General features: G+C 44.7%; 1 protein-coding gene across 4 annotated transcripts in view; it reads right to left on the reverse strand.

Moving 5' to 3' along the window:
* Positions 1–26,567, reverse strand: part of LOC140736746 (kynurenine--oxoglutarate transaminase 3-like) — a 150,758-nt gene that overhangs the window by 122,685 nt on the left and 1,506 nt on the right. Inside the window, exon 1 of one of the 4 annotated variants that reach the window (XM_073062635.1) lies at positions 24,251–24,502. The exons of the other annotated variants lie outside the window; for them this stretch is intronic. The gene's annotated coding sequence lies outside the window, so the exon portion shown is untranslated. Of the gene's footprint in view, positions 1–24,250; positions 24,503–26,567 lie in introns of those variants that run through there. 4 annotated transcript variants of the gene reach the window in all.

Raw genomic sequence — 26,567 nt, forward strand, 5'->3', positions numbered from 1 at the left:
GGTACTTGGCGATTAAAGTCTGATTCTGATTCTGATTCTGACTAACAGTCCATAAACAGCACACTTAGAACAAAAACAGTCGATTGTAGTGCAAAGTGATCATATTGTTGTTATACTGAGGTAGTGATTCCTGCTGAAGGGTCTCTGCCTGAAAAGTTGGCTGTTTATTCCTTTCCATAGACGCTGCCTAACCTGCTGAGCTCCTCCAGCATTTTGTACGTGTGACAATATCTAGTGGTTTTGACTGTGCAGGTTGATTCAATGAATGTCGTTCAAGTTCAGTGAGCAGTTCTACTTAATGCTTGTAAAGTACTTTTGGCCGTTTCCATGATGTTCTGTGAGGGATTTGATTAGGCATTAACACCATCTGCAGCACTCAATTAACACAACAGGAAAGGAGACAGGTTCCACAGGAGGTTTTACGAGGGAAGCTGGAAGGAAGGTAATGGGTCTGAATGGAGAACTGATCAGACTACTGGTGGTAACATGACAGACTTAGACCTGCTGTGCTGTAAAATTTGATTGTTCTTGGCTGCTGTCTCTGAAACAGATGGATTGCCAGGAAGAATGTTTTTTGAATCATACTGGGGCTAATTCTTGCCAGTATCCAGGCTGTTTACAAGAGTCTCTCTTTCCTTTTTTCAATGGTCCTCCCTCCAGGCAAACAGACTAGCCAACAGAAAAAACTTCAAGTTAGTGAAATTCACATTTAAAAGTGTGATGTGACTACCTCATCCTCGTGCAAGTTATTTTTACATTGGCGGAGTTAAAAATAGAAACCTAGAGTACTGAAGGAGACCAGGGCTGGCATTTTTTAAGAGACATGCAAACAGTCTCACTGCCCTGATCTCTGCTCAAGGACCATTTAAGATTTCCATTACAAGCCTAACTCTTTCTGGAAATAGATCATTATCAAAACCTAATAACATTTACAAGGTATGTTAGGGATGTCTTGAGGATACAGAATCACAGAATGGTTACAAAACTGAAGCAACAGAACTAATAGCATTATCTACAAGATACATGATTATACTGGCTCCACTCGCCTGGCTGTGCACAACCCCATCACCATCTATCAAGTCACCTCTCATCCTCCTCCACTCCAAAGAGCAAAGGTCAAGCTCGCTCAGCCTGTCCTCATAAGACATGTAGCAGTTACCTGAAAATAAACCAAAACCGCTCAGAAACTAAGCACAGGGATTTTGATACTGTGCGACGCACTATCCACAACAACAAAGTTCTAAGTTGAAGAAAGTAGGTTCAAACCTTTATTAAGAAACCAGCAAAGACGGACAACCTTGTAGCGATTAAAAAAACCAATGATACTAAAACTAGCGCTATAACAAAACAGGTGGTCTTAAATGATAGCGTTAGTGATCTTAGCATATTTAAGTGTTATTAAGCGGTCAACAAAAAAAATATCATTCCGGTTGCCTGTCTGGTTCCACCTAGACTAAATGACCTAAGACAAAGTGTGAGTACATAACTTCAGCTACTACATCCCCACCCACCTGACAAATTATCCATAGTGAATGTGCAACACAAAATACAACACAGACAGACAGAAAATAGTTACATGGCTCTCTAATCCAGGCACCATCCTGGTAAATCTCCTCTGCACCCTCTCTGAAGCCAATGGGATGACGATCTTTATCTCTACCAGTTGCGCTATCATTGATTACTCAGCGTCAGGTTAGTCCATTCATCTCACTGAGCTTGTTCCTCTACTCTATTAGATCCTGGCACCTCATACAGTTACAGAACACCACAGCACAGAAACAGGCCCTTTGGCCTATCTACTCCATGTCAAACTATTATCCTGCTGCATCCAATTGACTCTCACTGGACTTTAGTCCCTACATACCCCTCCCATCCATGTACCTATCCAAACTTGTCTTCAATGTTGCAATTCAACCGGCATCCACCACTTCCCTGGCAGCTCATTCCACTCTCTCACCACCCTCTGAGCGAAGAAGTTCCCTGTCATTTCACCTTTCACCCTTAAACTATGACCTTTAGTTCTAGACTCACCCAACTTCGGTGGAAATAGCCCGCTCTCATTTACCCTATCTAGACCCCTGGTGTGCAATGGCTGGAGTTTCTGGGGCAATTCAGAAATGTCCTAAACGAAAAGTATTCTAAAGGGAAGATTAGGTAATCATGGCTGACAAAGGAAGTCAAAGACAGCATAAAAGCAAAAAGGAGGACAAACTCGATGGCTGAGTGGCGTAATTCTGCTCATGTCTTATGGTCTAATGATATTGTTCTCCTAAATATTCCTCCTCTAGCAGCTCACAGGGGTTGCAGTGTGAACCATCTACAAAACACTGCAGTTACTCACCCAGGCTGCTCTGAGAGCACTTCCCATATCTGCAGCCTCCATCAGCAAGAAGGACAAGGGATTTGTAGCTGCACTGCAGCTTCCCCTCCACATCACACCTATCTCGGATAGGAAATAGCAGCTGCATTACTGCCTGGTTCGGAAATTGCACCGTCTCGGATCGTAAGATCCTGCAGCATATAGTGAGGTCAGCTGAAGGGATCATCAGGGTCTCTCTTCCCACCGTTACAGACATTTACACCACACGCTGCAACCGCAAAGCTATCAGCATTGTGAAGGACCCCACACACCCCTCACACAAACTCTTCTCCCTCCTGCCATCTGGCAAAAGGTACCGAAGCATTCGGGCTCTCACAACCAGACTGTGTAACGGTTTCTTCCCCCGAGCCATTAGACTCCTCTATTCCCAGAGTCTCTACACACACACACACACACACACACTCACTCACACTCACACACTCACACTCCACTCCCTTTGCAATTTCTGCTTATTTCTTTCTCAATTCCTGCTAAAACATTGTTTATATTTACAAACGTACATTTACATCATTGAGTATATTACAATTTACCCTTTACTGTGCCTATTGTCTTGTTTACTAATTATTGTACTGTCTTGCACTGTTTTGTGCACTTTATGTGTCCCATGTAGGTCTGAAGTCTAATGTAGTTTTGTGTTGTTTCACGTCATCTAGTGTAGCTTTGTGTTGTTTCATGTGGCACCATGGTCCTGGAGGAACGTTGTTTCATTTTTACTGTGTACTGGACCAGCAGTTATGGTTGAAATGACAATAAAAGCAACTTGACTTGACTTGAAATATATTGCTTGTCCTTCATTGCAACTTGGTCTAAATCCTCCTGCTCCCTCAGAAACATTTCTGTGGGACTACCTTCGGCAGAAGAACAGCAGAGGCTTGAAAAGATGACTCACCACCACCTTCTCGAGGACAATTGGGGATGTGCAAAGAAGTCTGTGGATGGTGGGCTGCAGTTAGTCTCTACCAAAGGAGGTGTAAGCTGCTCCTTCCCTCCGCTATCCTGTAGTTCACCCTTGGGCAAGGTGTTGCACCTGCTTAGCCCCCTCCCCCCCAATCAGAGTCACATGAAGTCTTGGGAGTAGGTGTATGAGCAGATGGTGCACATCACAAGTCCTTTATATGTGACCACTGACACTGGGCAGACAATCCCTGCAGAGTATTGATAATATCACAGTGTAAAGACACTGCCCAGAAGGCGGCAATGGCAAACCCACTTCTGTAGAAAAAATTGCTAAGAACAATCATGGCCATGAGACCATGATCACCTACGTCATATGACATGGTGCATATGATGATGATGATGATGATGATGATGATGATGAAAAAAGGCTAGCTTTGTTTACATTGCCCAGATCTCAGTTTTGACTACCAATCTTTGTACCAATTTATGGGGCAGATCCATTCTTATCCAATTCAAATTGGTTCTTCTCCAATTGATTGATTTACTTGCTGCATTCGTAATTTTTTTTCATTGATATTCTAAATCCCATGATCATGGAGGAACTCAGCGGGCCAGGCAGCATTTTATGCGTGTTGCTCAGATTTCCAGCATCTGCAGATTTTCTCTTGTTTCTAAATCCCATGATATGATGATTACTGATCTCCTTACTGTCATTGGCCCCACTTGACCTGGTACGTTGTCCAGAACCAACTCCATCAAGTCCTTGTGGAGACAGGTCAAGAAATTCTCCTGAGCATATTTCAGAAACTCCTCTCCATTACTGCACTGTATGTTATCCTATACTGTACATGCCTCTGCTTGGATGGTTGGACCACCCCATTATCACTACTCTATGGCTTCTTCACATCTTTGCCATATCCCTGTGAATTACCCCTCAATGCCTTCCCTGTTTATCCGATGCCTATAGAATAATGCCAGTGATGGAATTGCTCCTCTTTTTAAAAATTCCAAACAAATAGATTGTTGTCATATGATGTGAGCGATCATGGTCTTTTTTTCCATCCATAACCATGATTATTCTTGCAAAATTTTTTTACAGAAGTGGTTTGCCATTGACTTCTTCTGAGCAGAGTGACAGGTGACCGCAGCCATTATCAGTACTCTTCAGAGACTGTCTGCCTGGCATCAGTGGTCACAAGACCAGGACTTGTGATATGCACCAGCTGCTCATATGACCATCCACCACCCTCTCCCATGGTTTCACGTGACTCTGATCGGGGGGCTAAGCAGGAGTGCCTTACACCTCCTTTGGTAGAGATGTATTTCCACCCTGCCACTCAAGGATGCAATATTCAGGCCAAAAAAAATTCTATTTCTTCTTTTGTTGCTGTTTATCTCTCCCCCATCCTCTTATACTCTTTCCTTTCTGTTTCACTGCCGATGTCAGGCCCCTAATTTCCTACTAAATTAGTTTGAACCTCCCATCCCTGCAGTAACGATGAACATCTCAATGAAAATTAAAACTAAAAACCTGCAGGTGCGGGAAATTTGCAATCGAAACAGAAAACGCTAGAGACACATCAGGTCAATCAGCATCTGTGGAGAGAACCTTAGTCGCACCAAGTATCTTCCAGATCTAGTTGTAGTGCTTACCCCCCCCCCCCCCAACACCCCAGAGTCTGGTCAGTCTTCCTGTGGTAGAGGCAGGTGCAATCGATTGGTTGTCATCTGATGACGTCAGTTTGGTTCCGTGCAGTTCTTCAAGATGATGTCAACTGCACAAAGAAACTTGTACAGGAGAGTTTAAAATGGAAAGGTTGTGGAGCAACAAACTTGGAAGTCTGTCTCCAGAGGTCCAAGTAGTCGTCAAAGCTGGGGTCTTCCACGTGTAGTGGATGTTCATGTCTTCTTCTGTGCCTTGTCATGCCCTTTGCTCTCCACATAGCCTTGCAGAGCCGCCTTCCTGGCTGTTGGACTTCACTGTTAATCTCATCCACCCAGCGTGACACAGGCATGTCCCTATCTCACCAGTGCATGAGGCCCCCTGGCTACCTCACCTGGTTTAGCCCACCTGTCGAAGTGGTGTACCGGGCTGTGGCTGCTGTCGCATGCAAACAGCTACTTGGAGCCCCAGGTGATAGCTGAGCGTCCGGTGGGGACCAAAGGTGAGCAAGCTGATCCAGAATGGACAAGACAAGCCCCCTCACCACAGGTGCTAGTAGTGTGATCCCTCGAGTTGAGTATGATGTTCTCCCAAGGGATTATTCTCTTTAATGGAGAACACATGCATGTGATTTTATTTAACATGGGGAGGCTGATGCACAGGCAGCCGCCACAGGGTCCTTGACAGATCGGAGTCAGTGTTCTCTGCATGAAGCACAAGACAACTGGGGCCCCTTCACTTCTGTAGCTTCCTCCACCTGTGATGTGATGTGACATCATCTTCCACTGCGCTCCACCCTTGAGGTCTTGGTCACTCTTTGTCCGAAACTTCCCCTTTGACCTTACCACCATGGGTGCCCCTACCAGGACCTAAACTCTTAATGGCATCACTCTCAGGATCTCAGGAACTCATGAGCCTCTCCACCACAACAAGGTGACACTCCTTGGAGAAGAGGTACATCCCATTCAGCCCAGGTACAAATAATGCCATATAAAAGGCACTCAGATAGGTAGATGGATATAAAAGGCTTGAGGCATATAGATAAATGAGACCAGCTCAGTTAGGCAACTATAATTCTATGACTCTGTCACCCTCCTCACTAGTGCTGTCTCCAGGAGTAACCCAAAGATGACTATCTCACAGTCCTGCTTCTTCTTCTCTTTTCTAACTCTGAACTGCCCGGAGAATCTCACCCCATTTTCTGCCCATGTCTTTGGTGCCACCATAGATCATGACCTTAGTGCAGGTGGTGGTAGGAATTTTCTGTAGCCACTCAATGATATCCTGCCCCTGGCACCAGGGACACGATCCCAAAATAATTTTCGCAATCACTGAAACACTTATCCACTCCCCTTACTATGAAATTCCCCTAACTATTGCATTCTTAACATTACTCTGCTTGTCTATTTCAGATGAGTTATCAATGGTCTTGTTTCTGGCAGCACTCCCCAGGGGAAGAACCTTTCCCCCTCCAAACTGAGGATCAGATGAAGGGGAAAATGCCTTCAGCTGCCTCTGAAACGCCTGCCTGCTTCTTTTTGTCTGTTTGATTGAAACCCATTTCCATTCCCGGAGCTGCACAATTCCCTAACTGAGGCCGATCAAGCCAATGTTGGTCCTCAGACCAACCTCAACAAAACCATTGCTCTGTAACCTGCTCTCCTTCATGTGGTCTTTCCTTCATGGTCATGTGGTCATACCCCACCCTTTCACTCTTCACTCTCCACCCTCCACCCCACACCTCTACTCTCCTACCACCACCTACACCAGGAAAAATTTTCAGCCGTCCATTAACTTGCCAGTCAGCAGCCTCCTGGATGTGGGAGGAGACTGGGGTGCCAAGGGGAAATCTATGTGTCACAGGGAGAGCGTACAATCCCAACACCAGAGGATAAATTGAACTATCAATTTGTTGTTAAAGACCGACAAGTAACAAATGTGAAAAAGGCGGCAAATTGTGAAAATAAAAAAAAAAGTACTGAGAACATGAATTGTAGAGTCCTTGAAAGTGAGTCTGTAGGCTGTGGAACCAATTTAGAGTTGAGGTGAGTGAAGTTATCCGTGCTGATGGTTGTAGGAATTTGGAGCTTTGGAGTTGCAGCAGAGCATGGCCTGTATCTCTGAATTTTTTAAAAAAACTTAAAAATAAAATGAATAAAAAGCTGCGTTTGAATCTGGTGGTGTGAGACCTCAGGCTTCTGTATCTTCTGCCCAAAGGTAGTGAGGGGAAGAGTGCATGGCTTGAATTGTGGGGGACCTTGGTGATGGATGGTGTTTTCTTATCTTCTTATTGTGTAATGTGCTCAACAGTGGGGAGGGCTTTGCTCGTGATGGACTGGGCTGTATCCAGCACTTTCTGTAGGCTTTTCCAATCTTGGGCATTGGTATTTCCATTACCAGACCCTGATGCCATTCCAGTCAGTCAGTGCGTGTGGAACTGTGAAGCAGAAGGACTGAATTTGAATATAGAAGCATAGAAACATAGAACACCTACAGCACAATACAGGCCCTTCGGCCCACAAAGCTGTGCCGAACATGTCCTTACCTGAGAAATTACCCAGTGTTATCCATAGCCCTCTATCTTTCTGAGCTCCATATACCTGTCCAGGAGTCTCTTAAAAGACCCTATCCTATCCGCCTCCACCACTGTCGCTGGCAGCCCATTCCACGCACTCACCACTCTCTGCATAAAAAAATTATCCTTTTTTGTGGAAATTTTATTTAGAACCATAGAACATTAGAGCACAGAAACAGGCCCTTCGGCCCTTCTTGGCTGTGCTGAACCATTTTTCTGCCTAGTCCCACTGACCTGCACCTACACCATATCCCTCCATACCCTTCTCATCCATGTACCTGTCCAAGTTTTTCTTAAATGTTAAAAGTGAACCCGCATTTACCACTTCATCTGGAAGCTCATTCCACACTCCCACCACTCTCTGTGTGAAGAAGCCCCCTTAATGTTCCCTTTAAACTTTTCCCCCTTCACCCTTAACCCATGTCCTCTGGTTTTTTTCTCCCCTAGCCTCAGTGGAAAAAGCCTGCTTGCATTCACTCTATCTATACCCATCATAATTTTATATACCTCTATCAAATCTCCCCTCATTCTTCTATCCTCACGGTATAAAGTCCTAACCTATTCAACCTTTCTCTGTAACTCAGTTTCTCAAGTCCCGGCAACATCCTTGTAAACCTTCTCTGCACTCTTTCAACCTTATTAATATCCTTCCTGTAATTAGGTGACCAAAACTGCGCACAATACTCCAAATGCAGCCTCACCAATGTCTTATACCTCACCATAACATTCCAACTCTTATACACAATACTTTGATTTATAAAGGCCAATGTACCAAAAGCTCTCTTTATGACCCTATCTACCTGTGACGCCACTTTTAGGGAATTATGTCTCTGTATTCCCAGATCCCACTGCTCTACTGCACTCCTCAGTGTCCTACCAGTTGTGTAGCATTTTTTTTACACTGCCATTTATTTGGCTGTATTTTAGCTGTGCATGATCTCATGTGCATTGTAAGTCTTAGTTATTGAGGAAGATCCCTTTAAGAGATGGTGTGATTCTTTTGTAATGAACAATGACACAAATAGAGAAAGTTGCATGTAGAGAAAAGCATGAATTGAACTGCGAGTGTATTTCTCCTGGATGTTTACAGACCTGCCACTATGATAATCCACTCCGGGAATAGATTTGTCACTGTACCAAGTCTAAAAGCATCAGTTGCTTTTTCAGCCAGCTCCAACTTTTGCCATTCTTTTTGTTGTCTGTTATAATACTCAGTGTGTTGTACAAGTCCCATTACTTCACCCAAGTACTGTACGCCCTGAGATTAGATGTACTTTCTGTCAGAGGTAAACGCCCAAATTTCCTGCCTGAATATCCACCGATAGAATGATCTGCTGTAGAAGTGATATTCAGTTCTACTGCCCAGTTATTTGTTTGAGCTTTCAATTTGGAATCGTACTGCTTCTCACTATTTCTACTAGTTGGGGGATCTTATTGAAACCTACTGAATATTGAAAGATCCAGATCAGGGGTACCCAATCTGGGGTCCACGGACACCTCAGTTAACAGTAGGGGTCCATGACATAAAACAGGTTGGGAATCCCTAGCCTGGATAGAGTGGACATGGAGAGGATGTTTCCTGTAGTGGGGTGTTTCAGACCAGAGGTATTATCTCAGAGCAGAAGGATGTCCTTTAGAACAGAGATGAGGAGTAACTTCTTTAGCCAGCAGGTGGTGAATCTGTGGAATTTATTGTCATGGATGGCTGTGGAGGCAAGTCATTGGGTGTAGAAGTTGATAAGTTCTTGATTAGTAAAGGTATCAAAGGTTATGGGGAGAAGGCTCATGTCCTGTAGTAGAGAGCATCCTAACAAGCTACATCGTTGTATGGTATGGAAACTGTGGACAGAGAGCCCCTATAATGAGTTGTCAAAACTGTCCAACACATCAACAGCACCAGGTACCTGCCATCAAGGACACAGAGGATATACAGAAAGGTGCTGGAAGAAGGCCAGCAACATCATGAAGGATCACACCCACCCCGCTCGTGCACTGCTTGTCCCGCTCCCCATCACGTAAGAGGCTACACAGCATCCACACCAGAATCACCAGACTCGGAAACAGTTTCTTTTCCCAAACAACAATGCTGATCAACAGCTCCAGCCACTACCCCACCCCATCACACCCCCTACCAACACCACTTCTTCATAGTCTTCTGTCGGAGTCACCATATGTATAGACACTAGCATCACTTTATGAATCAATCTATGTATAGAAGCTATCTTATGTATTTACATTTATTGTGGTTTTGTTATAATTGAGTTTTTTTCTTGTGGCATCGGATCCAGAGTAACAATTATTTTGTTCTCCTTTACACTTGTGTACTGGAAATTACATTAAACGATTTTGAATCTTAAATCTTGAATATGCTCCTTCCTTGTGCATGTACCGGTTTCTTATACCGATGAATCAATTTTACTTCTACCAGTATAAGATGCTAGTGATGGTGTTGGCTGTCTTGACATATTGATTTGTACCAAGGCACAGCAACACCTTGACAAACAACAACAGGTTCAAGAAATATATCAGGGAAGGGACCTATTATAAATAAGTCTCCTATTGTGGCTGCTTAAAGAAAAACAACTTGGCATTGTTTCCCTTTATTTGGAATTCCTCAGTTACTTCCATACCAGATGAGAAATATCATGAGCCTATCAGGTTCCTGGGTGTCAACATCTCTGAGAACCTATCCTGGGCCCAACACATTGATGCAATTATAAAGAGGGGCATGCCGGCGGCTATATTTCAATAGGAGTGTGAGGAGATTTGGTATGTCACCAAAGACACTATCAAATTTGTACAAATGTACAATGGAGATCATTCTAACTGGTTGCATCACCGTCTGGTATGGTGGGACAACTGCACAAATTCAGATTATGCAGTATATATATATAAGTATCTAATAAAGTGGACCCTATGTGTATGTTTGTGGTCTTTCTCGTGGTTTCACGTGCCCCACAAATGACCAGGGGACGCAGAAGAGTCTTCAAGAAGGGTTAGACTTTAATTTGCAAATCAAAGCTGAGACAGTTATTGAGCTAGTCACTGATTGCCCACCGATTCTTGTGCATAGCATTTTTTATAGCAATCTCCTGGTTTAGTTGCATTAGCATATCCAATCGGTCTACAGTTGGCGTATCACAAGTACATCCGCCACTATTGTTTCTACCCATTAACTTAATCATGTTCTAATCTACATCTCTTATCTACCTCTTATTAACACACCATTGTCTTCTACATTCTTAAGATTTCATTCTCCTACTAAATTGGATACATGCATAGCAAATAGCAAGCTCAAAGCTGACTACATAGTTTTGGTTACACAGCATACAATGCAACTTTAATACTACAATATATCCCCCCTCTGAGACTAAGAGTCCGCGCACAAAAGCCCAATAAGCTCAAGCACTTATTCCCAAATCTCGGGTTAAACTATAATTTTCTGCACCAAGACCTCAAAGTATTCTCTCCCTGTTACCCTGGGCCGCTGAGCCAAAAATCTGTCCCTTTGTACCTGAGACAGGGAAAAAAAACTCAGAAGCCCTTACAATCTACTCCCACACTGTTGTTTTGCTCTTGTTCATCCTGCAGGTGTTGTAGGCTGTAAAGATACATGTTCGGTGTTTCTTTCTCCACTAAGCTTGCTTCAGTAATTGCCACGAGCATCGGAAATTGTTTGGTTGCAGCACGCACTACAAGAGACTTGAGACAAGGAAGAAAACAGCACAGCACAAGCGCACAGCTCAACAATACAATACTGACGGTTATTGCCATTTTAGTCAGCCATGCTCCCCATCCTCCGAGTCTACTTTCTAACCAATCAAAATAACTGATGTCCGAACCCTGCATTCTGTGCGCATACCTCACACTGTGACAAGACAAAGTCCACTGAAGCCTGTAAATAAGGTGACCAAAAACCATCCTTCTTTATTTTCTTTATCACTTCCCCCCTTGCACAATGGTCAATCCCATGCGCTTCTGAAATCAGAATCGTCAGTAGAGGGGTGGGCGCTACCAACAAACCGTCTTCCGTGCTCCACAAGCCTTCCGGGTTCTGCTTGGCCCCACTTCGTCTCCACATTGTCTGTTCTGCCAAAGTTGCCTTACCCTGTATTTCAATTAGGTCCTCTACCACAGGTTCTGGAGCTAGGCTTACTTGGGGGGCAATGACAGCTGGTGTACATCCAGACGCTTTTCTGGCTGCCTCGTCCGCAGCTTGATTTCCCTTTGTTATTACATCATTTCCCTTTTTATGTGCCTGGCATTTTACTATAGCCAATGCTTTAGGTTTCATCATGGCTTTTATTAAGTCTAGAATTCGCTGACAATGTTGTATGGGATCTCCACTACTTTTTTAAAAACCTCTCTGTTTCCACACTGCCCCGAACAAATGGCATACTCCATGAGCATATGCCGAATCAGTATAGATGTCTACTTTCTCACCTTCCATCATTTCACACGCAGCTGTCAGGGCTTTGATTTCCGCTAGTTGGGCGGAACACGGTTGGGGACAGGACTCCATCCTAATAATCTTACAGCTCGACTGACCCTGCTGCACTACTAGATAGATAGATAGATAGATAGATACTTTATTCATCCCCATGGGGAAATTCAACTTTTTTTCCAATGTCCCATACACTTGTTGTAGCAAAACTAATTACATACAATACTTAACTCAGTAAAAAATATGATATGCATCTAAATCACTATCTCAAAAAGCATTAATAATAGCTTTTAAAAAGTTCTTAAGTCCTGGCGGTTGAATTGTAAAGCCTAATGGCATTGGGGAGTATTGACCTCTTCATCCTGTCTGAGGAGCATTGCATCGATAGTAACCTGTCGCTGAAACTGCTTCTCTGTCTCTGGATGGTGCTATGTAGAGGATGTTCAGAGTTTTCCATAATTGACCGTAACCTACTCAGCGCCCTTCGCTCAGCTACCGATGTTAAACTCTCCAGTACTTTGCCCACGACAGAGCCCGCCTTCCTTACCAGTTTATTAAGACGTGAGGCGTCCCTCTTCTTAATGCTTCCTCCCCAACATGCCACCACAAAGAAGAGGGCACTCTCCACAACTGACCTATAGAACATCTTCAGCATCTCACTACAGACATTGAATGACGCCAACCTTCTAAGGAAGTACAGTCGACTCTGTGCCTTCCTGCACAAGGCATCTATGTTGGCAGTCTACTGAGAACCCTGCATGATTTCTGTAAGATTCAAAATTAAGATGTGCGTTTCTGACAGGTCCGGGTTAAAGTCAAAGGACAAATGTGATTTAATTATGTCTAGGGACAACTGTGATTTAATTATGTTTAGGGACAAATGTGATTTAATTATGTCTGGGTTAAAGTCTGTAAACAAGTGTGATCTAATTATGAATGCAGAAGCCTTGACAAAATTAACTGTTTGTGGAATCATTGAAGTCCTGAGATATGGACTATTGTTTTACAGAAACGTGTAAAAAAACAACTCCAAATATGGAATGGGAAAACACTGTGTACCTCCCGGGTCAGGGAGGAGGGGTGGTAAGGAAGAAGGATAAAACCTGCTGCCCTGTGAGGTTCAGGGTTCCCTTCTCTGAAGGGGCCCAGCTCTGCAGAACTGTTAATAAACTTTGTTTCCTTGAATTTGTCTTGAAGCCATTATTCGGGAGCGTGGCTCGTTTCTGACAACTTGGGGCGCTCGTCCGGGATCCACACTCCAGCAGTGAGGGGGGCAAGGAAGGACATCGGAGAAGGTGCACCCTGCCGAGTTCGGCAGTCCCTGATTCCTTGCTCGTCGCCCCGCGCGGCTTGAGCGAGTGATATCCGGCGGACTCAAGGAAACAAAGAGGGGTTGTCGAGGCAGTTGAGACAGTGAGTGATCGAGTAATTTCTGTGCACAGGACCCAGGTAAGAAATTGAATTCCTGTAGAGACGTAGTACACAAGAATCGTGGAACTGCGGGGTTCCTGCAGGTGATTTCTCCTGTAGAGACGTAGTACACGAGAATTGTGGAACTGCGGGGTTCCTGCAGGTGATTCTTCCTGTAGAGACGTAGTACACGAGAATTGTGGAACTGCGGGGTGCCTGCAGGTGAATTCCTGGGCGATCGCGGGAATACAGGTTCCGGAATTGGACAGGAGTGACCGAACTCGGTGGGTCACATTCAAATTAAATTCCTGCAGAGACGTAGTGCACGAGAATTGTGGAATTACGGGGTGCCTGCGAGTGGATTGGAACCGAGCAAGTCCTCGAGATGGGGAATAAGGGGTCTAAGAGAGAAAAGGGTAAAGGAAATCCAGGCGCCAATGATGAAAAATACCCCGGGGTACCCCCTGATAGTCCGTTGGGACGGATGTTAGAAAATTGGGATTATGGGACGCGAAAAGGGAAGTCAAAGAAAAAATGATACAGTACTGTGAATTCTGGTCCCGCCAGCCGATCCAAGGGTCGGCTGTGTGATGGCCTAAGTTCGGGTCTAGCGAGGATTGGGTACAACAAGCCCTTAATCTGTACGTGAATTCAAAACCTAACGTTAAACCCGAAGAAAGTGATTATGCCCTATGCTGGTTACCAACGACAAATAGTTATAAATTGAAAACGATAAATGACGGGGGACAGAAAAAGAATACATGGGAGGTGCTTGACCACCTGCCGCCCCATATGTGCCCCCTACCGCTCCGCAAGTCGAAGACCCTGAGACGGAGGTTGGCCAACAGCTGATTCGTGTTGAATTTGTATCGAAAGCATGGCCAGAAAAAAAAAACTGGAAAAACTAGAAGATTGGAATACTAAACCCTTAAGTGAACTACTTAGGGAGGCACAGAAAGTGTTTGTAAGAAGGGATGAAGAGAAGCAGAAGACGGCAAGGATAATGGTCCAGACAGTGCGACAAGTAACCGCAGATAGTAGAGAGAGAGACGGGGACCATGGTTGGATCGAGGTAGTAGCCCGGAGCAAGGAGGAGGGCTAAGGAAGGCTTTAAGATGTTTTTACTGCAACGAAGAAGGACACTTCAGGCGCGAGTGCCCCAGATACCGACGGGAAGTGCGCTCGTATGCTACGATGGAAGATGAAGACTAGGGAGGTCGGGGGTTCCACCCCTTGGGAATGAATTATCGGCAGGAACCCCTGGTAAATTTAAAAGTAGGTCCCCAAGGGTCAGATACAACCTTTATGGTAGATTCGGGTGCCGAAAGATCTAGCGTAATCCAGATACCTCCCGGCGCCCGAACCGGAACAAAGGTAATGGGAGTATCCGGTATTGGAGGCAAAATAATACAAGTACCTGTTATAGAAAACGTGAAAATTGAACATGAGGATAGGGTAACGGGACAGGACCTACTTTTGTTACCCTCTGCGAGATTCAACCTGCTCGGGCGGGATCTGCAAGTCAGGCTAGGCATCGGGACTGTGCCCAGGAACGGGAAGATAATGGTACAGCTGTTTGCCCTCAGGGAAGAAGACGATAGGAAAATAAGCCCGGAGGTATGGTACCAGGAAGGGAACCGGTGGGGTTTGAATGTCCCCCCTTGCAAATCTCACTATTACCTAACAGTTCGCCAGTACGGAGAAAACAGTACCCTATTTCAATGGAAGGAAGAAAAGGGCTGCAGCCGGTGATTGAAGGACTGATCGCTGACGGACTACTGGAGGAATGTATGTCACCGTATAATACCCCAATACTCCCGGTGCGAAAGCCAGATGGGACTTATCGGATGGTACAAGACCTGCGGGGCCTAAATGCAGTAGTCCAAACCCGATACCCGGTAGTGCCCAACCCTTACACACTGATGAGTAAGATCTCCCCTGACCATGAATGGTTCAGTGTAATAGATCTAAAAGACGCCTTCTGGAGTTGCCCGCTAGAAGAGAGCAGTCGTGACATGTTTACGTTCGAATGGGAAAATCCTACGACGGGGCGGAAAAGACAACTCCGGTGGACGGTCCTGCCACAGGGGTTCACCGAATCACCTAACCTATTTGGGTAGGTCTTGGAGCAAGTACTAGCGGAATTCCAATGTGCTCCAGAGAGCCAACTGCTACAGTATGTGGACGATCTATTACTATCCGGGCCAACACAGGAAGGGGTGCAGGAAGACACCATCAGACTACTGAACTTCCTGGGGAAGCAGGGGCTACGGGTCTCAAAGAAAAAGTTACAATTTGTAGAAAAGGAAGTAAGGTATCTGGGACACCGGGTCAGTAAAGGACAGCGATGCATTACCCCAGAAAGGATAGCTGGAATAACGGGAATGTCACTACCACGTACCAAGGAGATACGCACCAGTTAATTTGCGATGCACTTGATATCGAATGGAAGTACCATACCCCATGGCATCCCCAGAGTTCGGGAAGAGTAGAACGAATGAACAGCACCCTAAAGGCACAACTGACCAAGTTGATGTTGGAAACCAAGCTACCATGGACCAAGTGTTTGCCGATCGTTCTCCTGAGAATACGAACTGCACCCCGCAAGGATATAGGAATATCTCCTTATGAGATGCTCTTTGGACTGCCATATTGGAATAAAATAGAGGGGTATCCCACGCTACAGGGGGGTGATTTATTTGTAAAGAACAATTTACTGGCCTTGTCCCGTTCCTTTGCAGAACTGCGGAAAAAGGGTCTCTTGGCCCAGACTCCGCTGCTCGATTTTGCTTTACATCAGATCGTGCCTGGAGATTGGGTTCTGGTAAGGACCTGGAAGCCGGAGAAGTTACAGCCACAGTGGGAAGGCCCTTTCCAGGTCCTGCTAACAACAGAGGCGGCTGTACGGACAAAAGAAAAAGGGTGGACACACGCATCCAGGGTAAAAGGACCGGTGAAGCCCGAAAGCCGCACTGAGTGGACCTGTGTTCCCGGTGAAGAACCGTTGGTGGTGAAGCAAAAAAGGCAGCAAAAATGAACTCTATGTGGACTGTAACATTATTGACTGTAATATATTTGATTCTATATGTCGGGGAAATTGAAGGGAAATGTGACAAGTGCAGAACCGTGGTACGAGTGGGGCAGTGGGTGTTCCCAGGATCATTTGTGTCCCACTCGCATGTAAATGACCGATGCTATGATCTAAGCAAGAGAGAAACATGTTGGGAGAATAGTAAACCTTATTACCAAGTCTATAATAAAGGATACATGGGACAGGGGGGGACCATGAGAAGTCTCAGCTGTCCCAGGAAAGACCGGAGTTCTTCCTCCTGCATCAGGAGGGTGACCAGAAGCTGGGAATTAAGCTGTTTGATTCATTAAGGAGAGAAACACGGGAGATAAAGGTGGGCGAGTGGGGTGATGAGTGGCCACCGGCTCGCATCATTGAATACTATGGGCCAGCGACCTGGGCCCAGGATGGGTCGTGGGGGTATCGCACTCCTGTCTACATGTTAAACCTAATTATTAGACTGCAGGCGGTGGTGGGAGTGATAACCAATCAAACGGCACTGGCTTTGGAGCTGTTGGCAAAACAGCAGAGTCAGATGTGAACAGCAATATACCAGAACAGGCTGGCTGTGGATTACCTATTGGCCTCTGAAGGCGGGGTATGTGGGAAGTTCAATCTTACAAACTGTTGCCTTAAGATAGACGACAGTGGAAAGGCCGTGTTAAAAATATCCGACAAAATTTGGAAACTGGCCCACGTGCCAGTACAAACCTGGAGATCCCTGGGGAACATGAGTTGGCTAGACGGGCTACTGGGAGGTAGTTGGTGGCGCACCGCTCTCCTAGTAGCAGGCGGGGGTCTAATGATTCTCTTACTTTTGCCGTGTTTGATTCCTTGTATACGAACACTGATCAGGCGCAGTATATTCCAGCTCCAGGCAGTAGCGATACCCCATCATGGGACAAACGAGCTAAAACTTATGCTATTAAAGAAGAAAGTGGGCCCCCTGGGAGTGAGAGAAATGCTAGCTGAAACGCACATCTTAAAAAGAAAAAGGGTGGTATTGTAAGATTCAAAATTAAGATGTGCGTTTCTGACAGGTCCGGGTTAAAGTCAAAGGACAAATGTGATTTAATTATGTCTAGGGACAACTGTGATTTAATTATGTTTAGGGACAAATGTGATTTAATTATGTCTGGGTTAAAGTCTGTAAACAAGTGTGATCTAATTATGAATGCAGAAGCCTTGACAAAATTAACTGTTTGTGGAATCATTGAAGTCCTGAGATATGGACTATTGTTTTACAGAAACGTGTAAAAAAACAACTCCAAATATGGAATGGGAAAACACTGTGTACCTCCCGGGTCAGGGAGGAGGGGTGGTAAGGAAGAAGGATAAAACCTGCTGCCCTGTAAGGTTCAGGGTTCCCTTCTCTGAGGGGGCCCAGCTCTGCAGAACTGTTAATAAACTTTGTTTCCTTGAATTTGTCTTGAAGCCATTATTCGGGAGCGTGGCTCGTTTCTGACAATTTCCATCATAATCCCTATAACAAGAGCCATCTACGAACAGAACCTTTTTATCTGCATCCTCTAGTGGTTCTGTCCGTAAATCTGCTCTCAATTTGGCAAATGCCATTGTCTTCCCTACACAATCATGGTGTTCTCCTTCATAGCCCAAAGGGACAAAATCGGCTATATTACTGGTAGTGCATCTCTGTGTAGTTATGTCTGGAAATGTCAATAGCATCTGATACGCTGCTATCCTGGCTGGCATCAGCACAAATTTCCCTCTTTCCAGCAATTCTGCTACTTTGTGGTGTGTGTACAGAGTCACAGGATGGCCCAGGGTTACAGATGATGCCTTTTCATATGCATAGTACAGCGCCGCCAAACCCTGATAACAGGGTGGATACCCCTGAGCCACCTCATCTAGTCTCGTACTGTAGTATGCTATCGGCTGCTTTGCTTTTCCTGTGTCTTTTCCTGCTTAATAGTATTGAAAGCTATCTCCGCCTCTCCATTCCACTGTAAGCTGTTCTTCAAATTTGTATGTCTTGCTTCTTTCATTATCTTTCTCAAAGGTGCCACAATCTCAGCATATTCTCCTATCCAATCTGAGCTGTACCCTGCCATTCCCAAAGATGTCATCATCTGCCCTACAGTCTGGGATTTTGGGGCCTTAGTTATTGGCTCAATCTGATCTGGTGCTATTGCCTTCACTCCCTTGGATATTACCCTGCCTAAGTATTCCACATGCTGTGTGCAAAATTGCAGTTTCTTTTTGGATACTTTATGTCCTCCGTGCGTCAGCTTCTCTAACAGAGTTATAGTGTCCTGCTCACACTGTTCCTTACTGTGGGAGCAAATCAACAGGTCATCCACATACTGTAACAATGTACTTTCCAATGGTTTGCCCTCTAGGTCTGCCTTCAACACCTGATTAAAAACATGTGGTGAATGTTTAAACCCTTGTGGCATTCTGGTATAGGTATACTGAGCACCTCTGTAAGTAAATGCAAACAGATACTGACACTGGTCGGCTAGAGGAATGCTGAAGAAAGCCGAACACAAATCAATCACTGAAAAGTAACTTGCTTCTGGTGGAACATTAGTCAAAAGCGTGTGTGGGTTGGGGACTACCGCTGGCCAGTCCTCTACCACATCATTTACTGCTCGCAAATCATGCACCAATCTCTACTTAGATTTATCTGCTTTTAAGACCGGCAGCAACGGGGTATTGCATGGACTGTTTGTTCTTTTAAGCACTCCTATTTCAAGCAACCCCTGCACTGTCGATGCTATTCCTTCTTCTGCTTCTGGTCTTAGAGGGTATTGTGGTCTCCTGGCTGGAATTGCTTCCCTTTTCAGCCTTATTTCCAACAGACTAGCTGTTTTTATTTTCCCTACGTCCGTGTCATGCTGTGACCACAGAATAGATGGCAACTCATCTAACCTTCTATCTTTCTGCTGGCCTCTTTCCTTTCCCAGCAATGGCATGTGTGGTTGGGGAGTTATTTCGACCTCTCTCACTGTCCCTACCATATCTACACTTACCATTATTTTAATGCAATTGTTGTCTTCTGATATCCACACCTCTGGCGTGATTTTCCTCCACACTGTTACGGTTTCAGCACTCTTAACTAAGGGTCCTAAGTCTTTAGACTGATATCCCTTGTTTACCAACAACGTTACGTGGGGTGCAGCCTCTGGTATCCTGTACCATTTTTCTAAAAAGGTGTTCCACTTAACTTGTAAAGCTGCCCCTTGCTTTCCAATTATCACAGCCTCCCCTTCCAGGTGCTGTTGGGTACATGCCTCCAGGTGCCATCTCTCCTCTAACTCCCTGTTCTGAGTCTCGTCAAAAATCACTGTACAATGTAGCTCAGATTTGGGCATTACAGCCCTGGGTAATATAGCCTGCACGCCCTTTTTCCATTTTTCCCAGGTTTCCTGAATTTGATCTGCGATGTCTCCTATCCAAAAGACATTAGCCTTCTTGTCTTCTCGCACTATCAATTGAGCCCCTGCTCTTTCCACACTCAGCCCATTTCTGGTGCATTCTAATTTTAATTCCATGGCTCCAGTATCTATCATTGGTGTCAGTTGCCCTTCTAACATAACCTGAACAATGGGTTCCTCATCTGCCTCCCTTTTTATCATTGGGTAACATCCCTTCCCACTAGAGTTCTCGGGGCACCCCTAATACCTCGCATAGGGGTTCACGGGGTCCACTTGGGCCTGTGGGGGCTGGTCCTTGGCTAAACTTTAGTTCCCTTCTTATCGGTTCCTGATGGTGTGTGACAGGCCATTGTGTAAACGGACAATCTCCTCTCATGTGACCTGGCTGATTACATCCCCAGCACAATCTCTCTACCTCTCTTTCCCCCTGTTTCCTCACTGGTCCCCTCTGCCCATAGCTCCTCTGTCCCCCTCCTTGGGACTTCCAGTCCTGTCTGGGCTGCTTGAATTTAGTCTGTTCCTGATAGGGCATTTGTGGGAATGCTCCTCCAAAGACGTTGATTATTGGCATGGGGTTTTCATGTGACCTGGCTGATTACATCCCCAGCACAATCTCTCTACCTCTCTTTCCCCCTGTTTCCTCACTGGTCCCCTCTGCCCATAGCTCCTCTGTCCCCCTCCTTGGGACTTCCAGTCCTGTCTGGGCTGCTTGAATTTAGTCTGTTCCTGATAGGGCATTTGTGGGAATGCTCCTCCAAAGACGTTGATTATTGGCATGGGGTTTTCCGGCCCTTGTCTTACAGTATGATCGGTTCCTCCATATAGCAGTGCTTCATCCAGTTCGATGGCTGTACTCGGACCGGTGGTTGCTGGCAGCATCTTTTTGCTTTTCTCTTTTTCCTTCTTTTTGAGTTCTTCGAGCTGCATTTGTATTAACTTTCTTTGCACCTCTTCCTGCTGCTCAGCCAACCTTCGTTTGGCTTTCCGGTATTTCTCAACCGCATGGACTACGTGGTCTCTAAATTCTTGTGGGGTCATTGACGTCAGCCCAACCACTTCCTCCAGTTTGGATTTTACTTGCGGAGGCATTGCATCCAAAATGTTATGTCGGAACAGTGAGGTCATAAATAAGCTATTTTCCACCTCTTGCTCAGTCTCCAGTCTCCACCTTTTGAACTGGTTTTCTACGTAGGCTGCTGGGTTTTCAGTGTCTCCCAGTGGATCCCCCTTTAAGGCTTTGGGGTCCACTTTGGGTGGATAAAGCTTCCTGAGGGCCTGCCATACCCTCTGCCTCACTCTGTCAAACCCGTCTCCATCAGTTCTCAGGTCGTTCGAGTTTACTATGCCAGCCATTTCCATTAGTTCGTTAAATTTGGAGGTTCCCATCAACCTTATCAATAGTGCCTTCAAATCTCCCCTAGCCAATAATCGTCCTGCCGTTTCTTCTTCAAAGGCTCTAATCCATTTCCCTGCTCCTTCATGTAGATTGGGCAGAGTGTTTTTCAGCCCTTCTAGGTCCTGGGATCCCCAAGGGATGTACTGCACTTGTCCTGATCCTTTAACTAACAATGGCATCATTCTTCCTCCTTCTTCCCACCTGCCCTGGCTCTCCTCCTCGCCTGACTCCCCATCTGTCTCAGGGTATGTCTTTACTGCCTCCCACACAAATTTCTCCGGGGTCCTCTTCTTCCCTCGGTCTCCCTGTGGAGTCCTTCCTTTCTGTCCTGATTCAATACTTGGTTGGCCCCTGGAGTATTTTTCGCATCTCCTCTGGCAATCCCCTCTCAGTAACTTATCTAGCTCTCTCTCTACTTCCGCAAGTCGCTCCCCTACCGCCTCCTTCTGCTCTTCTAGGCTTCTGCCTCCTACCTCTTCCCCACAAATTCTCGCATCCTCTCTCTCTCTCCACTTGACTCTTGCTCCTCCAATGAGTCACCTTCTCTTTCTTCCTGTCCGTGTCTGTACACCTGTGGCAGGGACTCCTCATGATCCTTACTCGTGCTCGATTCCCTTCTCTCTTGTGTTTCTCCAAGACTCTCATCTCCTATCTTTTTTCCACTTCCTCTTGAATGCCTCATCTCTTCCTGCCCTGATGAGCCACTTTCTTTTCTAGTCTGTTTATTTCTACGGTATAACCGATACTCCTCATACTCCTTTTCGTCTCTCAAGTATTTCATCCGTTCAATCTCTTTTTTCATTTCTCTCTTTGCCTGTTCCACCTTTATCCTTTCTGCCTGTATCTCCTTCCATATCGCCACTTTTTCCTTCTTGTATTGTCTTTTTTCCTCCTCATTATCCCAAACTTGTACTTCTCCCTGCATGTTCACTGTTCCCGTCAGCAGGGGGCACTGCTTAGGGGTTCCTTCCTCATTATAGGGAGGGGGCTTTACTGTTTCTTTCACATCCGGGTTCGGAGCTGAAGCCAGCTTCTCACCGTACTCTCCTCTCTCTCTAACAGGCTGTTTCTCCAGCACCTTAGTGTCTTCCTCGCTTGTAATCAATATTCTACCTGTCCTCCTCAGCCTTTCTCCCGCCGTTCTGAAGAGTTTTAGCACTTCCATTTCTCGTTCTCTTTTTTTCCCTCTTTTCTTAGATTTATCTTTTGGTTTGAAATTTTTAATTAGTGCCTCCATTTTGTCGCACAAGCTTACATCAAACGTTCCTTCTCTTGGCCATTTTGTGACCAGGTTTTTGGTTCTCTTTTCCCATTTTTCTGAAGTTTTTGTGATCTCATATTTATTTACTGGGATTTTTTTTTGCTCAGAATCTCTACTGCCGTTCCTTTACCGGTCATGTTGTTCTCTCTTTTTAAGGTATTTCAGAGATTCACAGTTCGTTTACAGGATAATATTATTTACTCTAATTCTATGCCTAGTCTATCGTCTATCTACCAGCACTTTAAACTATATATTGGACTGTCCTTGTTTCCTATTCTGTTCTGCCCATACAGACCTCTACTTAGAGCGGTATCCACAGAACTTTCTCTTTGCACCTCGTCTATTCAGACCCTTATCTCTTAAGGCGGTATCCACAGGGATTTTCTCTATTTTTCCTTTCCCTGCCCATTCAGACCTTCGTTTCATATGAAGCCGTATCCACGGGGATTTTCTCTATTTTCCCTTTCCCTGCCCGTTCAGACCTTTGTTTCATATGAAGCAGTATCCACAGGGATTTTCTCTATGCACCTCGTCTATTCAGACCCTTATCTCTTAAGGCGGTATCCACGAGGATTTTCTCTGTTTCCCTTTCCCTGCCCGTTCAGACCTTCGTTTCATACGAAGCGGTATCCACAGGGATTTTCTCTATTTTTCCTTTCCCTGCCCGTTCAGACCTTCGTTTCATACGAAGCAGTATCCACAGGGATTTTCTCTATTTTTCCTTTCCCTGCCCATTCAGACCTTCGTTTCATACGAAGCCGTATCCACGGGGATTTTCTCTATTTTCCCTTTCCTTGCCCGTTCAGCCCTTCGTTTCATACGAAGCCGTATCCACGGGGATTTTCTCTATTTCCCTTTCCTTGCCCGTTCAGACCTTCATTTCATACGAAGCAGTATCCACAGGGACTTACCAACACCACGTGGAATTTTTCTTCACTTAACTTCTTATTAGCTTATTTGTACTTACCCTCACTGCAGTGTTCTTGATCAATCCTCTGAGCCTCCTGTTAACCCCCAATTCTGCCAGATTTTTTGGACCAGAGAGACCCTTCGGCAGTGGTTCCACACTTCTGAGACTCCAAGACCTCCCCAAAACCAACAGAATTCTTAGTCCAAATTGTCACAAAAAGTGCTTACCTTTTGTTTGGGTGCACCCTTAATTCTGTTAGCCTTGTGGGGGTCCCTAGAGGACTGGGAAGCGTCCCCAATCTGCCGTTTCCTTTCCGCGGGTCTCTTTCCGGTCCTGCCGCAGTCGCCAATTTTGTCGTGGTTTCTCGTGCCCCACAAACGACCAGGGGACGCAGAAGATTCTTCAAGAAGGGTTAAACTTTAATTTGCAAATCAAAGCTGAGACACCTCAGTGGATGCCCACCGATCCTTGTGCATAGCATTTTTTATAGCAATCTCCTGGTTTAGTTGTATTAGCATATCCAATCGGTCTACAGTTGCGTATCACAAGTACATCCGCCACTATTGTTTTTACCCATTGACTTAATCATGTTCTAATCTACATCTCTTAGCTACCTCTCTTTAACACACCATTGTCTTCTACATTCTTAAGAGTTCATTCTCCTACTAAATTGGATACATGCATAGCAAATAGCAAGCTCAAAGCTGCCTACATAGTTTTGGTTGCACAGCAAACAATGCAACTTTTATACTCCAATATCTTCTGCTTTTGTAGCCCATTCACTTCAAGTTTTGATGTGTTGTGCATTCAGAGATTGTAACTTGTGGTTATTTGATTTACTGCCACCTTCTTATCAGCTTTAACCAATCTTCTGGCCTCTTTCATTAACAAGGCATTTTCACCCACAGAACTCCCGCTCACTGGATGTTTTTGTTCATCCAGCTTTTTTGTACGTCATTTTTTTCTCTGTTTTTCACTCCATTCTCTGTAAGCTCTAGAGACTGTTGTGTGTGAAAATCCCAGGAGATCAGCAGTTTCTGGCACCAACAATCATTCAATGGTCAAAGTCACTTAGATCACATTTCTTCCCCATTCTGATGATTGATCTGAATAACAACTGAACTCTTGACCACAATGAATTGCTGCCACATGATTGACTAATCGATTATATATTTGGATTAACAAGCAGCTACTAAAGTGGCCACTGATTGGATGTTAGTGATAATAAGCCTGATTCTAATTTTGGTTTAATGTTTAACTGGTTACCAAGTATTTAAAAACACACATTATAATTAATGCACTGTGACCAAACCTTGGAAAATTAACCACTGCCTGAGCAATTGACATAGCATTGTATGGTTGTTAAGGGAGATCAACGAGTTTATGCATCAAAAGCAACTTCCTTTCATGGATGGAAATTGAAGGATTGAGGATCCATTATAATCTTATGAGTTAGCAAAAGACACCAAGGAGATAACATGAAGTATAGCAAAGCATCTGCTGGAGTGTTGGCAGAAGGGTTTCAGTGTACCCCAGTCTTTGTGCCTTTATCTGCTTCCAGTACTGGAGGCAATTCACATGGTCTCAGTGTCAAATGGATAAAAAAGAAAGTCTCTTATCCAGATCCATATCCAGAGACAGGTCCTGCTGAGCAATAATTTACAAACACAGGGTAAGGACAAGTTCCATTATGAAGGTCATAACATGCACTAAGTACTGATTCTTATGCTTCATAAACACAAGAGGTTCTGCAGATGAAGTGATCCATAGTAACACACACAAAATGCTGGAGGAACCCAGGTGTTGTGTTATATAATATATTGTGCAATATAATATATTATATAACAATATATATATCTATTGTTATATAATATATTGTGTTACCAGAGAAAAGCTGCATATTCATGAGATGGAGCCTCAACGAGCTTCCCATGACTCACATCTCCAACATGGAAGAAATATATGGTGGCTTTTTGGCTCAAAAGAAGAGAAGGAAGGTCAACTGATAGTCCAAGCAGCAGAAATAAAAGTTAGCCTAAAGAAAATACTGAAAGCACTTTAGTTTTAATCTAGTGTGGTGATTGGTTGTCCATCAGATTTGATGATGACAATGATAGCTATGCAAGAGAGATTTTAAGTGGAAAAGCCATTGCACAGGGTAGTTCCACTTTCTTCATCTTGGAAGTCTAAGGCTAGTGGCATGAGTAGTCGTCACAGCTGGGGTCTTCCTTGGCTGCAGTTGATGACCATGACTTCTTCTGTGCTTTGTCATATCCTTCACTCACTTTTTTATTGATGTAGCTGATGGTTTGGCCAGGCTTTACTGAAAACATCTTCCATGTTTAATGAGAGTAACTAAATATGTTTGACTGTCTCCAACATCTAACCACAAATGGGATGGCAAGGAAGGGAGATTTGTTCTAAGTTTTCTGGACCTTATTCTCCCTGTTCATGAAAAGTGGTGGTGCTCCAAACCTGGGGCTTGGGTAGGAAGGAATGTGCTACACATTCTGCCAACTGCAAGGGGTGGAATTTTTTGACTTAAAACATTGTGATACCATCAGGTCAGTTAGTGAAATGACAGTCAATTGCAGTGGAACTGGAGATGATTTTTTCTTTCGATCCATCTCCAATGGGGTACCTGCCAGACTTAAGAAACTTTGCATGTAGAACATGGATAAAATTGGACAATGCATATGCTGCTCTTAGAGTATTTCTGAATTATCTCATAAACTGCAAGATTCAAGATTTGTTTATTTATCATATGTACATCAAAATATACAGTGAAATGTGTCATTTGCATTAACAACCAACACACCCAATGGTGTGCTGAAGGCAGCCCACAAACGTCACCACACATTTCAGCACAAATGTTACATGCCCACACTGCTCAGCAGAACAACACAGAATACAACAAGCAACAGAACAACAACAAAATAAGCTCTGTTTCACCCTCCCACCCACACATTTACACAATTCTCTAACTCCAGGATAGACCACCATCTTCAGTCTCCAGCCTCCAGCAGACATTGGACTGGCAGAAATTGGTCCTTTGACTACCCCAGCAAACTCACAGAGTTCCACAGACTCAAGGCTCTGGCCAATGGGCCTCAACTTCCAGACTTCAGATTCAATCCTGGGGTTTTGATTCTTAACATCAGCT

Source organism: Hemitrygon akajei, chromosome 12, assembly GCF_048418815.1.
Source record: "Hemitrygon akajei chromosome 12, sHemAka1.3, whole genome shotgun sequence".
Classification (NCBI taxonomy): Eukaryota; Metazoa; Chordata; class Chondrichthyes; order Myliobatiformes; family Dasyatidae; genus Hemitrygon; species Hemitrygon akajei.